The 17,515-nt window shown below is 45.3% G+C and overlaps 4 non-coding genes across 4 annotated transcripts; 3 read left to right on the top strand and 1 right to left on the bottom strand.

Moving 5' to 3' along the window:
• Positions 1–275: 275 nt before the first annotated feature.
• On the top strand, positions 276–361 carry trnay-gua (transfer RNA tyrosine (anticodon GUA)). The gene is given in 2 exon segments: positions 276–312; positions 326–361. It is a non-coding gene; the product is annotated as a tRNA-Tyr (tRNA).
• Positions 362–1,516: 1,155 nt separating this feature from the next.
• trnaa-agc (transfer RNA alanine (anticodon AGC)) lies at positions 1,517–1,589 on the top strand. Its single transcript has one exon. It is a non-coding gene; the product is annotated as a tRNA-Ala (tRNA).
• Positions 1,590–1,918: 329 nt separating this feature from the next.
• Positions 1,919–1,991, bottom strand: trnar-acg (transfer RNA arginine (anticodon ACG)). The gene has a single exon. It is a non-coding gene; the product is annotated as a tRNA-Arg (tRNA).
• A 126-nt stretch (positions 1,992–2,117) lies between these two features.
• On the top strand, positions 2,118–2,203 carry trnay-gua (transfer RNA tyrosine (anticodon GUA)). The gene is given in 2 exon segments: positions 2,118–2,154; positions 2,168–2,203. It is a non-coding gene; the product is annotated as a tRNA-Tyr (tRNA).
• Positions 2,204–17,515: the final 15,312 nt, after the last annotated feature.

Raw genomic sequence — 17,515 nt, 5'->3', positions numbered from 1 at the left:
TGAATCATGCTCAGTGTGTTTCTTTTGTTGCTGGTTCGTGACAAAATGCTTGAAAAGATTGAGCAAAGAATGACAACGAACCAGGTAGGAGTCAAACCTGCAATCTTCTGATCCGTAGTCAGACGCGTTCTCCATTGCGCCACTGGCCCGAGCCCTTTGCAGGAGTCGGCAGCTGCAAGTGTCAGCGTGCTGCTGGAGGTGGACAGATAGCATGGACGGAAGGTCGAAGATGTGGAGAGCAAAGAGTGTACTCGGAGAATCTTACTTCTGGCTTTCCTTCGATAGCTCAGCTGGTAGAGCGGAGGACTGTAGTGGAAGTGTAGTCATCCTTAGGTCGCTGGTTCGACTCCGGCTCGAAGGAGCAGCTCTTGTTTTAATCGGTGAAGCACCAATTGCCATATCACAGTGCGAGCGGGTGGGATAGTGCTGCTCAGATCAGGGCTGAGGCAAGTCAGCGGAAGGAATGCACTCACATGAAATCACAGGATACCCAAGGCTATACAAGCACAAGGTAGCATTCCAGAGCGCTAATTCTTCAAGCATGCTGCTGAAGCAGTAGCACCTGTCTCAGCTTTGACTGGTCTGCAAGCAAGAAGAAGACAGAATTGTCAGCTCAACGGCAAGTATACAGTGTGACAACTGAGCACAATGGCTGAAGCATAACTTTCTTGATGTCGGAGTTTGCAGCCTGGAGAAGGCAGTCGAGTTTCTGCGCCTGCTGGTAAATACCAGCAGGGAGTGCTGTACTCTGAAGCCCGAGCTAGCAGTTGCAGGGCATGCATGAAGCCTGAGACGTCTTGCGGCATTGTGGCAGGTCTCTGAGCCGTTTTCTGCCTGTCAGCTTAGGTGTTCCCTACTGCTGATCTGTGTACTTCTACAAGCTTGAAGTCATCTCCTCGTTTTGCATGACTGTAGCTAGATTTGGTGCGAATGCTAAGAGGTGGAAGTCGATTGAGATGCAGAAGCAACGATGTCGGAGTTTGCAGCCTGGACAAGGCAGTCGAGTTTCCGCGCTTGCAGGTAAATACCAGCAGGGAATGCTAGAATCTGAAGCCCCAGCTCGCAGTTGCAGGCTATGCATGAAGCCTGAGACGTCTTGTGGCATTCTGGCAGGTCTCTGAGCCCATTTCTGCTGGTCTGCTTAGGTGTTCCCTACCGCTGATCTGTGTACTTCTACAAGCTTGAAGTCATCTCCTCTTTTTGCATGACTGTAGCTAGATTTGGTGCGAATGCTAAGAGGTGGAAGTCGATTGAGATGCAGAAGCAATGGGCATTAGCTGCCGCGGGAGTTCTGTGTTGAAAAGCGGTGTTGAATGATCATATTTGCTGAGGACAAGGTGGAGATGGTGTGCTGTGCAGTGTGTCAGCAATATTTGTGGTGGAAGTGTGAGAGCTCATTTTTGTGGATAATTGCCTGCTCTGTTGGGGGAATGCGTGTATGTTGATGCATTTGGTTGCAGGCATGCAGTGGTGGTTGTGGTGCAGAGTGAAGAAGAGTAAGAGAGGCAAAAGTGGTGGGGAATTAGCTCAAATGGTAGAGCGCTCGCTTAGCATGCGAGAGGTAGCGGGATCGATGCCCGCATTCTCCATTCCTCTTTTGGAATCAGAGGCACGTCGGGCCATCCGCTTGGCAAAAGTTTGCTCGATGTGTTGCTCGATATGTTGAAGGGGCTGGAGGGAGGAGGAACAGCAAATCCTGTCAGTTTCTGCAAAGGCTGAGACCTGATGGGGCTCTGTGGTTTGAGCGGAGAAACGATGGACGCAGACCAGCCAGTTGCCACTTAGATCAAGCGTGAGTTTCGATCTGAGCCGTCCGTCTGCGATTAAAAAGCGTAAGTGTGGAGAAGGCATTTGACCGGGCAGCAGGCGGCAAGAAGGCAGCGGGCAAGGCTTGAAAAGATTGATCAAAGCAAGACAACGAACCAGGTAGGAGTCGAACCTACAATCTTCTGATCCGTAGTCAGACGCGTTCTCCATTGCGCCACTGGCCCGAGCCTTTTGCAGGAGTCTGGAGCTGCAAGTGTCAGCGTGCTGCTGGAGGTGGACAGATAGCATGGACGGAAGGTCGAAGATTTGGAGAGCAAAGAGTGTACGCGGAGAATCTTATTTCTGGCTTTCCTTCGATAGCTCAGCTGGTAGAGCGGAGGACTGTAGTGGAAGTGTAGTCATCCTTAGGTCGCTGGTTCGACTCCGGCTCGAAGGAGCGGCTCTTGTTTTAATCGGTGAAGCACCAATTGCCGTATCACTGTGCGAGCGGGTGGGATAGTGCTGCTCAGATCAGGGCTGAGGCAAGTCAGCGGAAGGAATGCACTCACATGAAATCACAGGATACCCAAGTCTATCCAAGCACAAGGTAGCTTTCCAGAGCGCTATTTCTTCAAGCATGCTGCTGAAGTAGTAGCCCCTGTCTCACCTTTGATTGGTCTGCAAGCAAGAAGAGGACAGAATTGTCAGCTCAACGGCAAGTATACAGTGTGACAGCTGAGCACAATGGCAGAAACATAACTTTCTTGATGTCGGAGTTTGCAGCCTGGACAAGGCAGTAGAGTTTCGGCGCTTTTAGGTAAATACCAGCTGGGAGTGCTAGAATCTGAAGTCCCAACTCTCAGTTGCAGGCCATGCATGAATCCTGAGACGTCTTGCGCCATTCTGTCAGGTCTCTGAGCCGATTTCTGCTGGTTTGCTTAGGTGTTCCCTACCGCTGATCGGTGTACTTCTACGAGCTTGAAGTCATCTCCTCTTTTTGCATGACTGTCGCTGGATTTGGTGCAAATGCTAAGAGGTGGAAGTCGATTGAGATGCAGAAGCAACGGGCATTAGCTGCCGCGGGAGTTGTGTGTTGAAAAATGGATGGCCAATGATCTGGAGTGCCAAGAGTTTACGGGGATTTGCTTGCTTCTGGCTTTCCTTCGATAGCTCAGCTGGTAGAGCGGATGGGATGTACCCCCCAGATTGAGAGGCAAGAGGAGAGATCGCTGGGGCCTTGACCAAGATCGTTGTGTTCTCTTCAGCCACAGGCAAGGTCCCGGAGGTCTGGCGAGTAGCTTATGTTGTTCTGTTGTTCAAGAAGGGAAATGGGGATAATCCTGTAACTATAGACTGGTGAGTCTCACATCAGTGGTAGGGAAGCTATTGGAGATAATTCTTAGGGATAGGATTTCTGAGCATTTGGAAAACTATGGCCTAATTAGGGACAGTCAGCATGACTTTGTGCAGGGCAAGTCGTGCCTTACTTGACTGAGTTTTTGGAGGTGATGAGGGTGATTGATGAATGTTGAGCTGTGGATGTTGTCTACATGGATTTTAGTAAGGCGTTTGACAAGGTCCCTCATGGGAAGCTCATTCCAGAAAATGGGATCCGCCGTGACTTGGCTGTTTGGATTCAGAACTGGCTTGCTCATAGAAGACAGAGGAAAGTAGTTGATTGTGCTTATTCTAGCTGGAGGTCTGTGATAGTGGTGTTCCTCAGGGATCCGTACTGGGACCTCTGCTGTTTGTGATGTATATAAATGTCCTGGATGAAAATGTACCTGGGTGGGTTAGTAAGTTTGCAGATGACCTGAAGGTTAGTGGTGGTGTGGATAGTGTAGAAGACTGGTAAAGGATACAGCGGGATACAGATCAGTTGCAGATATGGGTGGAGAAATGGCCGATGGAGTTCAACACGGCCAAATGTGAAGTGTTGCACTTTGGGAGATCAAATGTAAAGAGACAGTACAGTTAATGTCAGGACCCTTAACAGTGTTGATATGCAGAGGGATCTTGGAGTCCAAGTCCATAGCTCCCTCAAAGTGGCGACACAAGTTGATAGGGCGGTAAAGAAGGCGTATGGTATGGTTGTCTTCATTAGTCGAGGCATTGAGTTCGGCTGTATCTGGACCTCTGCATTCAATTCTGGTCACCCCATTATCGGATGTGGAGGCTTTGGGGAGGGTGTAGACCAGGTCCACCAGGGTGCTCTCTGGATTAGAGGCCCTGTCCTGTGAGCAGAGGTTGGACAAACCTGGGTTGTTTTCTCTGGAGCAGCGAAGGCTGAGGGGAGATGTGATAGAAGATTTTAAGACGATGAGAGGTACAGATAGACAGCCAGTATCTTTTTCCCAGGGTTGATACGTCTGGCACGAGGCTACATATTTAAGGTGAGAGGGGGAAATTTCAAAGGAGATGAGGGGGGCAAGTTCTTTTATACAGAGAGTGGTGGGTGCATGGAATGCGCTGCCAGGATGGTGGTGAAGGAAGATATGAGGGAGGTGTTTAAGAGGCCCTTAGATGAACACATGAATGTGCAGAGAATGGAGAGATATGGACATCGTGTACGCAGAAGGGAGTCGTTTAGTTAGGTACTTAATGACTAGTTTAATTAGTTCGGCACAGCAGTCTGGGCTGAAGGGCCTGTTCCAGTGCTGGACTGTTCATTCTGTTGTTTTGCTCTCACTGCTGTATTTATTGTTGCATTTACCACGTTTACTGTTTACTCTGTAAGCTTCATGCGAACAAGCAATTTCATTACAACCTGGAGTACATGACAATAAACTGATCTAATCCATCCTTCTGGAAAGAAACTCCAGTTATTGTTTGTTAGGTATTCCTGTTCCAGATCTGTTTGCTACTTCTTTCCACTTCCAAACTTATTTTCCACATAATGTCTAATCTCTTGATTTCCTAACCATCGTGTCATTCACTTATCTAAAGTAAAAGTTCATTTACCCATCAGATGCCTACTGGTGTCTTCCAGAAAGTTGAGTTGTCTGCAAAATCAGAAACTGTGGTTTTGTAGAACATAGAACATTACAGCACAGTACAGGCCCTTCGGTCTACAATGTTGTGCCAAATTTTATCCTGCTTTAATATCGATCTAACTCTTCCCTCCCACATAGCCCCCCCATTTCTCTGTCAATCATGCGTCTATCTAAGAGTCTCTTAAATGTCCCTAATGTACCAACCCCCACAACCTCTGCCGGCAGTGCGTTTCACGCACTCACCACTCTGTCTAAAATAACTTACCCTTGACATCACCCTTATACCTTCCTCCAATCACCTTAAAATTATGCCCCCTCGTGTTAGCCATTGTCACCCTGGGAAAGTCTCTGACTGTCCACTCGATCTCTGCCTCTTATCATCTTGTACACCTCTATCAAGTCACCTCTCATCCTCCTCCTCTTCAAAGAGAAAAGCCCGAGCTCACTCAACCTATCCTCACAAGACATGCTCTCCAATCCAGGCAGCATCCTGGTAAATCTCCTCTGCACCTTCTCTAAAGCTTCCACATCCTTCCCATAATGACGTGGGAAAAACTGAACACAATACTCCAAGTGTGGTCTAACCAGAGTTCTACAGAGCTGCAACGTGACCTCGCGGCTCTTGAACTCAATACCCCAACTAATGAAGGCCAACACACCATAAGCCTTCTTAACAACCTCATCGACCTGTGTGGCAACCTTGAGGGATCTATGGACGTGGACCCCAAGATCCCTCTGTTCTTCCACACCGCTATAGAGTCCTGCCATTAACCTTGTATTCTGCCTTCAAATTTGATCTTATGAAATGTATCACTTCACATCTTTCTGGGTTGAACTCCACCTGCCACTTCTCAGCCCAGCTCTGCATCCTGTCAATATCCTGTTGTAATCTACAGCAACAATTCTCACTCCAAAGTCTGAAAAATCTGAACTAGACAAAGCAGAATGACAGCAAATGGATAGGAAAGGTTTAGAGTGATATGGACCAAATGGGACTCACTCAGGTAGGCAACTTGGGTCAGCATGGATGAGTTGGGTCGAAGGGCCTGTTTCCGTGCTGTGACAAATTGCTTCCCATCGAAACACTCAGCCTCCTTTCACATGGCACCAGTTCACTGTGAGGTCGCAGCTACAATGAAGCTGCTGAAACAGGGGTATACAAATGGTTACCTACTCCAGTCGTCGGGGAGAGGTCTGCAGAGCTCAAAGATCCAAAAGCTTAACATACAACTGGAGTCATACAGCGTGGAAACAGGCCCTTCGGCCCAACTCGTCCACGCCGACTGTGTTGCCCAGCGAGTGAGTCCCATCTGCTCGTGCTTGGCCCATGGCCCTCAAAACCTCTCCAATCCATGTAGGCAGGCATGGTAGTGTAGCATTTAGCGTAACGCTATTGCAGCGCCAGTGACCCGGGTTCAATTCCTGCCACCGTCTGTAAGGAGTTTGTACATTCTCCCCGTGTCTGCGTGGGTTTCCTCCGGGTGCTCCAGTTTCCTCCTACATTCCAAAGACGTACGTGTTAGGAAGTAGTGGGGTTGCTATGTCGGCATCAGAAGCGTGGCGACACTTGTGGGCTGCACCCAGAACACTCTACGCAAAAGCTGCATTTCACTGTGTGTTTTGATGTACGTGTGACTAATAAAGAAATCTAATTTAATCTTAATCTACTTGTCCAGATGATAACTACTTTGAAGTGCAGTGCTAATGTTGTGCAACTGACATAGCAATTTTCCTCACAAAATCAAGAACAAAAAAACTGGCCTCAGTTTTCATTTGAGTTATTGGGCTGGATCCCTAATATGAACAGAATTTTGGGTCTGAATTTCTTGAACAATGGCTCTGAAGTATCTTTCCAGTGTTGTAATGTAAATCTGTTAGGATCTCAGTGGAAAGGGTTGGTTGCCCACTGGGAGTCAGACAGTTCCAGTGGTATTAACAGGGGGCTCCCAGAGATCTGTTGTTGTCTGATGAATAAAATGTGTTAATCTTGATCTGATTCCTTTCACAGATGGAGAGCACATTCCCCAAGAGCTGTGGTAGGTAGATGTTCACAGAAATGCTGAATGTGAACTGAATTTTGAGTGAACTCTGCGAAATACTTTCTCTCCTTTATTTCCTATTGGCATTGGTTTATTATTGTCACATGTACCAAGATACAGTGAAAAGCTTTTGTGTGCCATCCAGACAGATCATTCCATCGGTAATTAAACAATCCAGAATATAGTGTTGTAGTTACAGAGAATGTTGTTAGTGATTCTTTTAGTCTCAGCATTGAGATTTAAGAGAGTAAAATGATTGTGATAAATGCAATGAAAGGATGTGCCGAAGCCAGCTCACAAAGAGTTGACACTGTCACAAACCAGCAACAAAAGAAACACACTGAGCATGATTCAGTGTTAAAAACTATTTTATTAATCACTACTTATGATAATACGTAAAATAAAAGTAAAAATGTTAGTATGTTAGAATTCAAAAATGTTAAACCTCGAACATTAACCCCAAAACTAAACTCGTCGTGTGTGTGTGTGACAAAGTCCAAAACTCCCAGTTCCTGAATGGTTCTTAAAGTTCAGTTCCGCAAGCCATAAGGTGAAACATGAGCAAGGGCTTCTTCAACAACCACCGTTGTCTGAAGATAAGATGTAGATGTAGAAAAACATAGAGAGAGTACATACGAAATCCAAATGTTCCACGATGGAACCCAAACGACACTTCAGTGTTTACTCGGTAGTGACTTCCTCACCCCGAAAAGCATCCGAACCGTGGTCGTCCACACACAAATACCTGTTTCCTTCTACAGGTCAGCAACAAAGTGAACTCCACCGGATTACTTCCAACTTCTATACATGGATTTCAGTGGCAAACACAGTTATTGTTTCTCATCCATCGATAGAGAAAACAAGCAGGCTGGTGTCTCTCTCCCTTCTCTCTCTCTCTCCTTCTTCTTAACTTCTTCAACGTTCTTCTTCAACAACGTCATTACGTCCTTTATCTTCTATTGACGTAAGCACGCCCCACACACACATACACACACACTCTCTATCTTAAAGGGACTTTCACTGAGTCGGTAACACCTCCCACCTAAAAAAAAAATTTCCCAAGAAAATTTTAACCGCGCATAGTTAGTAATGTTAATAATTATCACGCTATACAACTACAGACTATCAGATTAGTACAGATATATGTTTCCCATTTAACATCGAGAAAGACAATCAGCAATCACATTATCTTTGCCTTTAATGTGAGTTATCATGAGATCAAACTCTTGCAAAATTAAACTCCAGTTTAACAGCCTTCTGTTCTTGTTTTTGACTCGGCTCAGAAACACCAATGGGTTATGATCTGTATACACAGTCAATGGTTTCTGAGCGGTGCAAACATATACACTGAAATGTTGCAAGGCTAAAACAAGTGACAGTAATTCTTTCTCTATGGTGGAATAATTCTTTTGATGCTCATTAAATTTCTTTGAAAAGTAAGCTACAGGATGGTCAATATCATCAAGGTCACCCTTCTGCAACAACACAGCTCCTGCAGCTTCATCACTGGCATCTACTGCTAATGAAAATGGCTTTTCAAAGTCAGGTGTTCTGAGCACAGGATGGTAGCATAAAATGGCTTTCAGCTTCTCAAATGCTTCTTGACAAGAATCTGTCCAAACAAACTTTACTCCCTTCTTCAGAAGATTAGTTAGGGGAAGAGCAATATCAGCAAAATTTTTACAAAATTTTCGATAATATCCAACCATTCCCAAAAATCTTCTAACGGTCCTCGTACCTGTGGGAATAGGGAACTCAGATATTGCTTGAACTTTTGCCTGAACAGGAGCTTGCTTGCCTTGACCTACAACATAACCAAGATACGTCACAGTGGCATGGCCAAATTCACTTTTAGCCAAGTTAACTGTAAGGTTAGCCTTGGAAAGTCTTTCAAACAACCTTTCTAACGCAGAGATGTGATCCTCCCATGTATCATTCCCAGTCACTAAGTCGTCAATGTAGGCATCTGTATGTTTTAACCCATGAATCACTGAATTAATCATTCTTTGAAATGTTGCCGGAGCATTTTTCATTCCAAATGGCAAAACATTGTATTCATACAATCCAGAAGGGGTTACAAAGGCTGAAATCTCCCTTCCTCTATCTGTTAATGGAACACACCAGTACCCTTTTAATAGGTCAATCTTTGTAAGAAATTTTGCCATTCCCACTCTGTCTATGCAATCATCCACCCTAGGAATAGCGTAAGCATCTGACTTTGTTACAGCATTCACTTTCCTGTAATCTGTGCAAAATCTAACAGTTCCATCAGGTTTAGGTACAATAACACAGGGCGAACTCCAATTTGAAGTAGAATGTCTAATAATATCATTTTCCAACATGTATTTTATTTCCTGATCAACAAGTTTACTTTTTTCCACATTCATTCGATATGGGTGTTGTTTGATTGGTTTTGCATCCCCAACATCAACATCATGGGTAATTATCGATGTTCTGTTTGGAACATCTGGGAACAGATTTTTAAATTTTAAAATTAATTCTCTCATCTGTTGTTTTTGTGAAACTTGTAAATGGTCCAACTTTGTTTCAAGGTTCTCCAGGATATTTTGGTTTTTTAGTTTCGATGGAACAATATTTGGTCTAAATTGGCCTTCCTCAACATCAACATCAGGCATTCTAGAAACGACCTTTACACCATCCACCAAGGCCACAACTGAATCTCTCTCATAATAAGGTTTTAGCATGTTTACATGACAGAGTTGTGTTTTCTTGCATCTATCTGGTGTTTTGATTATATATGTTAGATCAGTCACTCGAGATTCAATAACATAGGGTCCAGAAAAACGAGATTGCAAGGGATTATTTTGGCTAGGGAAAAATACCAACACCTTTTGCCCCACTGCGAATGTCCTAGGCCGAGCACGTCTATCAAAATATGTCTTCATTCTTATCTGGCTGGTTTTCAAATTCTCTCTCGCTAGCTGGCAGACTCTTTCCAACCGAGTTTTAAGTTTTTTGGACATGGGGAGGTCTCCATTTCCTCATTAACACTCCATTTTTGACATAGTATCCAGTTGGCACTTTCTCAATCTCCTCACATGAGAGAGCTTTTTCTTTCAATTCTGTCAACTCAGGGTCCTTTGTCTGTTCCACCATAAAATCCTTCCTCGACAAAGACAAATCTTTAAATTCAGGCTCACTATAAGGATGTTGATCCTCCAGTGAAGACAGAAAAGTCTCAGATAAGGCATTATAATTTTCTTCCTGTTTAGGACTGTCACAAGGAACTACATCAGACTGCACCGGACTGTCTGTCTTGGCTAATTCTCTAGCTCTAGCTCGAGTCACCGCACATGATGGGTAAACATCTGGATCATCCTCAGACTCATCAATCCTTGGTTTGGTTGTTAACCGTACCACAGGATCACTTTCTCCATTTGCAAGGTCATTTCCCAATAACAAAGAAACTCCTTCCACTGGCAAACCAGGTCTTATCCCTATCTTGACTGGTCCTTCTACGAACTTTGACTTTAAAATCACCCTGTGAAAAGGGACAGACATGGTCTCACCTGTAACGCCTCGTACTAGATTTACTTCACCAGTGTCACTTTCTTCACCAAAATTTAAAACACTGTCCAGCAAGAGAGATTGACTAGCCCCAGTATCTCTAAGAATTTTCACTGGCACCTGGGGTGACTCATCATTCAGTGAAACAAAACCCTCTGATACATACGAACAGAATTCTTTTCTCACCTCCTCCAACTTTTCCGCTTTTCCCTCTTGCAAGGACTGATCTTTAACAGCATCTCCTAAACCTTTTTGATTTTTAATTGCCTGAAAGCAAGCATTGGGCCCAGCTTCCTTCTTTTTCTTCAAAAGGGCACAATTAGATATCACGTGGCCAGGTTTCCTACAGTAATAACAAGTACGCTCAACAGGTTTCTCCAGCCCTGGCTTCTTTTCATCCTTTCCTTTTTGATTACCTCCCAATTTAATCTCCGGTTTACCTGGATTGTCTTTGTAACTCTTTTGAAAGGTTTTAGGTTGTCCCCATTTGGATTTATGGGTTAAAGCATAATCATCTGCCAACCTAGCAGTTTCTTGTAAAGTTTCCATTGCCTTTTCATTTAAATATGTTGTTAATTCAGCTGGAACACATCTTTTAAAGTCTTCCACTAGTATCAATTCTGTCAATTTATCATAATCCCCATCTACATTTTTAGCCAGGCACCATCGTTCAAAACATATTCTCTTTCCATTGGCAAATTACATATAAGTCTGATCTGCAGATTTCCTCGAGTCTCTGAATTTTTGTCTATAAGCCTCAGGGACCAATTCATAGGCCTTCAATATAGCTTGTTTTACCTTGGTATAATCAGCTGCATCCTCAGCAGACAAAGCAGAATAAGCTTTTTGAGCTTTACCTTTAATCACACTCTGTACCATAAGAGCCCATCCTTTCCTTGGCCAGTTTGAACTCTCAGCAACCTTTTCAAAATGTTGGAAATACTGATCAACCTGATCTTCCTCAAAAGGAGGGACTAATCGAACCTCCCTGCTGGCTGAAAAACCATCTTCAGAATCAGATTCCGAACTCCTACGCTTCATTTGTAACTCATGCTGCCTCTTTTTCTCCTCGTTATCCAGCTCCATCTGCTTCATTGCTAGATCAGCCTCTATCTTCATCTGAGTTATCTTTTGTTCGGCCTCTAATTTCTTTTGTTCGGCCTCTAATTTCTCTCGCTCGGCCTCTATCTTTAACTGGGTTTGCTCTCGTTCGGCCTCTAATCTCTTTTGTTCTCGCTCGGCCTCTATCTTTAACTGGGTTTGCTCTCGTTCAGCCTCTATCTTTGCCAGCTGCACCTGTGCCTCAGAAATTGCTATTTCACTGCCAGGAAACTGTTTTAACACTTCCTTCTCAAACACCTTCTTTTCCACATAATGGCCAGCTATCAGCCTCTGAATATCTGCCTTTCTCATAGACTGCTTTACTTCTGTAAGGTTTAACCTTGTAGCAATCTTTATCAAATCATCCTTTTTCGCCACCTCCAATCCCTTTTGGGTTGGTGACTCCAAAAATGCCTTAATATCCATTGCTGCTGGTTTCTACACACACAAGCCAATTAAAAAGAATTTATCAGACCTCCCTCAAAAATCTTTGGATTGAATCCCGAATAAATCTTGTCAATCTGGGGTACAATCCCAGACGACACTCGTTAACCTTGGGAACTATCCCGGACGAGCCCCCAATTTTGTCACAAACCAGCAACAAAAGAAACACACTGAGCATGATTCAGTGTTAAAAACTATTTTATTAATCACTACTTATGATAATACGTAAAATAAAAGTAAAAATGTTAGTATGTTAGAATTCAAAAATGTTAAACCTCGAACGTTAACCCCAAAACTAAACTCGTCGTGTGTGTGTGTGTGACAAAGTCCAAAACTCCCAGTTCCTGAATGGTTCTTAAAGTTCAGTTCCACAAGCCATAAGGTGAAACATGAGCAAGGGCTTCTTCAACAACCACCGTTGTCTGAAGATAAGATGTAGATGTAGAAAAACATAGAGAGAGTACATACGAAATCCAAATGTTCCACGATGGAACCCAAACGACATTTCAGTGTTTACTCGGTAGTGACTTCCTCACCCCGAAAAGCATCCGAACCGTGGTCGTCCACACACAAATACCTGTTTCCTTCTACAGGTCAGCAACAAAGTGAACTCCACCGGATTACTTCCAACTTCCATACATGGATTTCAGTGGCAAACACAGTTATTGTTTCTCATCCATCGATAGAGAAAACAAGCAGGCTGGTGTCTCTCTCCCTTCTCTCTCTCTCTCCTTCTTCTTAACTTCTTCAACGTTCTTCTTCAACAACGTCATTACGTCCTTTATCTTCTATTGACGTAAGCACGCCCCACACACACATACACACACACTCTCTATCTTAAAGGGACTTTCACTGAGTCCGTAACACCACACTCTGGCGCCATCATGGATTCGGATGAAGGTGGTTCATTTGGATGAAGATGATTTTCACACCAAGTTGTTCTACATCATGGACTCACATCCATCTCACAAGTCAGACACCAGGACAGTTGAATCTGTTGCTGTTGCAGTGGATTGATTCAATTAGTTTCCAATAATGGAAGGAAAGGCATGTGCTTCTGCCTGCAGTCCTGTCTTTCACTCTGAGGAATGCTGGGATCCCACCATCAGTTGGCGTGAGGTATTCCCAGGGTCAAACACAGGCTCAAGGTATAGTAAAACCATGCAGATGGCACCGCCAAGAAAATGCACCAGTGCCTCTACTTCCTCAGGAGGCTAAGGAAATTTGGCATGTCCCCTTTGACCCTCACCAATTTTTAACAATGCACCATAGAAAGCATCCTATGCATCCGGATACATCACGGCTTGGTACAGCAACTGCTCTGCCTGGGACCGCAAGAAACTGCAGAGAGTTTTGTCACAGCTCAGCACATCACGGACACCAGCCTCCCCTCCATGGACTCTGTCTACATTTCTCACCGCCTCGTGACAGCAGCCGGCATAATCAAAGACCCCACCCACTCTGTATGTTCTCTCTTCTCGTGTGACCGGGCGGGAAGGCGGCGGCGCCTGCGCGGTGCGACCGGGCGGGAAGGCGGCGCCGCCATGTTGTGGTGTCCGCCGACGGCAGCGGGACGGGGACGGGCAGCAGGAGCTGAGTGTTTACCCGCCGGCTGTCCGACCGCTTCCTTCCTTGTAATCCGGGTCTGGGGATGTTATATAACGCGGGACCTCCTTCATACCCCCGCCACTCATCAATTGTTTGTCAGAGAGCAGGGGAACAGGCCCTTCGGCCCACCGAGTCCGTGATGCCCCCTCAGACGCACATTTACCGGAGCCGCACTCACACGTTTTATTCCCCCCGATTCTCCAGCCACCCACACCCTGCGGCCGGTGAGCCCGTCGCCAGCCGCAGGGGAATTACTGGGAAGGTTGGCGGTGACGGGATGGCTGTGGGGTTGGAGGGGCGGGTGTGTGCGGGCAAAGCCCGTCTCACCGATCACATCGCGGCCAAGGAGATTGTTGTCGCACCCGACGCAGTGACAGAGCCGCAGCGAAGGGACGGACGGACGGACGGACGGGGCTCTCCGTGGCGGAGACCGGCTCTCGGATGCCCCGTCACACCCACCTTTGGACCATCAGCCAGCAACAAACAGCAGGACACCAGCTCTGATCTCTCCTCTGGATCCACTGCTCGACATGGTGCTTTCCCTTTACCTGCAGCGGCTGAAATAATATTTTTGGCTACTAGTTGTGGTTATTATTAATACCCTGGCTGCTGACGCCAAACTAATTAAACGGAAAAACAATAAACTGCAGACGTGAGAAGTCTCAACAAATACAAAATGTGCTGGAAGGACTTGGCAGCTCAGGTGGCATCTGTAAAGTGAAAAACAAGGTTAATGCATCACATCAATGATCTGTCATCAGAACGATTCTAATGCAAGGTTATTAACTTGAAATGTCAAATCTATTTCTCTCTCCATAGATGCTGTATGTTTCCGGCATTCTCCACTTTTATTTTAGTTCATGTGGATCACACCCTTGTCGTGCAACTAAGAGCTGCCTGGATACCTGAAACAGAACATTTAGAGTCAGAGAGCCATACAGCACAAAAACAGGCCCTTTGGCCCAACTTGTCCAAGCCAAGCAAGATGCCCACCTAAGCTAGTCCCATTTGCCTGTGTTTGACCCATATCCCTCTAAGCGATTCTTAATTACTTATCTGTCCAAATGTCATTTAAATGTTATTGTACCTGCCTCAACCACTTCCTCTGGCAGCTCATTCCATATAAGTACCACCCTTTGTGTGAAAAGTTGCCCCTCAGGTTCTGATTGAATCTTGGGGAAACAAAGGACTGCAGATGCTGGAATCCAGATGAAAAACACTATGATATTGGAGGAGCTCAGCAGGCCAGGCAGCATCTGTGGAGAAAAGCAGGCGGTCAACGTTTTGGGTCAGGACCCTTCTTCAGGACTGAAGATAGGAAAAGGGGAAGCCCAATATCAAGAAGGGAAAAGCAGAGCAGTGATAGGTGGAGAAAAGAGGGGAGGCAGGGTGTGCCCAAGATGTTGATAGGTAGATGCAGGTAAGAGATAGTATAAGGCAGGTGTGGGGGAGGAGGGGAGAGCACATCCACCAGGGGATGAGTGAGAGAAAAAAAGGGGTTAGAAAAGAGAGAGGCTTGCAAAGGGAAGAAAAGAAGAGGCATGGTTGGGGGGTGGGGTGGTGGTGAGGTGAGTGTGGGGATTACTTAAAGTGGGAGAATTGAAGTTCATGCTGCAAGGTTTCAAGATGGAAACTGCGATGTTGTTCCTCCAGTTACAGATGCAGATCGTAGTTACGGACAGCGCAGGTGTTCTGCAAAATGGTCACCTAGTCTGCATTTGCTCTCAGCAATGTAGAGGAGGCCACACTTGGAGCACTGAATGCAGTAGATGATATTAAGGGAGGTGCAGGTGAATCTCTGTCTCACCTGAAAGGACTGTTTGGGTTTCTGATCGAGTCTTTCCCATCTTCACTTAAACCTATGCTTTCTAGTTTTTGATTCCCAACCTTGGGAAAAAGGCCCTGTCTATGATCCTTATGATTTTGTGCGCCTCTATAAGATCACCTCTCACTCTCCTATGCTCCAAGGAATAAAGTCCAAGCCTGCCCAATCTTTCCCTATAAGCCAGTCTCTTGAGTTCTAGCAACATCCTTGTAAATCTTCTTTGCACCCTTTCCAGCTTAATGGAATCTTCCCATAGCAGGGTGACCAAAACTGCACACAATACTCTAAGTGCGGCCGAGAATTTAGGAGCCGAGAGGTATTGTTGCAGCTATAGAGATCCCTGGTCAGACCCCACTTGGAGTATTGTGCTCAGTTCTGGTCGCCTCACTGCAGGCAAGATGTGGAAGCCATAGAGAGGGTGCAGAGGAGATTTACAAGGATGCTGCCTGGAATGCCGAGCATGCCTTATGAAAGCAGGTTGAGGGAACTCGGCCTTTTCTCCTTGGAACGACGGAGGATGAGGGGGGGACCTGATTGAGGTGTATAGGATGATGAGAGGTATTGATAGGGTGACCACAAGAGGACGTAGGTTTAAAGTGCTGGGGACTAGATTTAGAGGAGATGTCAGGTAAGTTTTTTACTCAGAGAGTGGTGTGTGTGTGGAATGGGCTGCTGGAAACGGTGGTGGAGGCAGATACGATAGGGTCTTTCAAGAGACTGTTAGATAGGTACATGGAGCTGAATAAAATAGGGGGCTATGGGTAAGCCTAATAATTTCTAGGGTAGGGACATATTCGGCACAGCTTTGTGGGCCGAAGTGCCTGAATTGTGCTGTAGTTTTTCTATGTTCCAAAATATTTTTCTTACAGTAGGAACCTGATGTGCCCAATTATTCACCTAACCTGTCATTGTCCTTCTTCATTCAGTGTCGATAGGATATAGAATCCTATAACTCTTATGTGAAGGAAGAGAACTGAGTATTGATGTATCTCACCACCTGTCATCAAAAGGTCAGAGGTGGGGCTGTTTGCTGATAATTACATAATGTTCAATTTCATCCACAACTCCTCAGCAAATGAGGCATCACAAGCCTACAATTTGCCAATGACACTACTGTCGTTGGATGAACCACAGGTGGTGATGAGTCAGCGTACAGAAGTGAGAAAGGACACCTGGTTGAGTGGTGCCACAACAACAACCTCTTGCTCAGCGTCAGTAAAATTAAAGAGCTGATTGTTGACTTCAGGAAGGGGAAGGAGGGCGAACATGCACCAGTCTGCATTGGGGGATAGGAGGTAAAGAGGGTCAGCAGCTTTAAAATTCTTGGACATTAACATAGCGGATGATGTCCTGTGCCCAGCAAATAGATGGAATCACAAGGAAGGCGCACCAGCATCTTTACTTTCTTAGAAGGTTAAGGAGGTTGGGCTTGTCACCGAACACTCTAATAAACTTCTGCAGATGTACTGTTGAAAGTAGCTTGACTGGTTGCACCACGGTGTGGTACAGAAATTCTAATGTGCAGGAACGTAAGGAGCTGCAGAGAGTAGTGGACTCAGCCCAATACATTACAGGCACATCTTTCTCCACCATCGCGAGTATCTAGAGGAGGTTCTGCCTCAAGAATAGAACATGCATCATCAGAGATCCCCACCATCTGGGCCATGCCATCTTCTTGCAGCTACCATCGGGCAGGAGGTACAGAAGCCTGAAGTCCCACACCACCAGGTTGAGGAACAGCTACTTCCCTTCAACCATTTGGTTCTTGAACCAACCGGCACAACCCTAATTACTACCTCAGGATTACAACACTATGATCACTTTACACTACCATGGACTTTGTTGTAATTATGTTCTTTCTTAGAAAAATGTTATATAATTGATGCTTAATTTATGTTTTTCTTGTGAATGCAGCTTATATGATGCTCTGTGCCTGTGATACTGCTGCAAGCAAGTTTTTCATTGCAGCTGTGCACACATGTACTTGTGCATGTGACAATAAACTGAGCTTTGACTTTGGCTTTGTTGTGGCATGTGCCAATTTGTGGCAAGTAACATTTGAGTCACAAATTGAGATGCCATCATCAGAGATGTGAAAAAGTCTTCATAGAATAGTACAGCACAGGAACAGGCCCTTTGGCACACTATGTGTGCTGAACACGATGTCAGGTCAAACTAATGCTTCCTGCCTGCACACGGTCCATATTCCCTCCATTCCTGCATACTCAAAT

The sequence above is a fragment of the Pristis pectinata genome, chromosome 2 (genome assembly GCF_009764475.1).
Source record: "Pristis pectinata isolate sPriPec2 chromosome 2, sPriPec2.1.pri, whole genome shotgun sequence".
In the NCBI taxonomy this organism is placed as follows: Eukaryota; Metazoa; Chordata; class Chondrichthyes; order Rhinopristiformes; family Pristidae; genus Pristis; species Pristis pectinata.
Note: the sequence above shows the minus strand (reverse complement) of the source record. Positions and strands in the feature narration are given on the sequence as shown.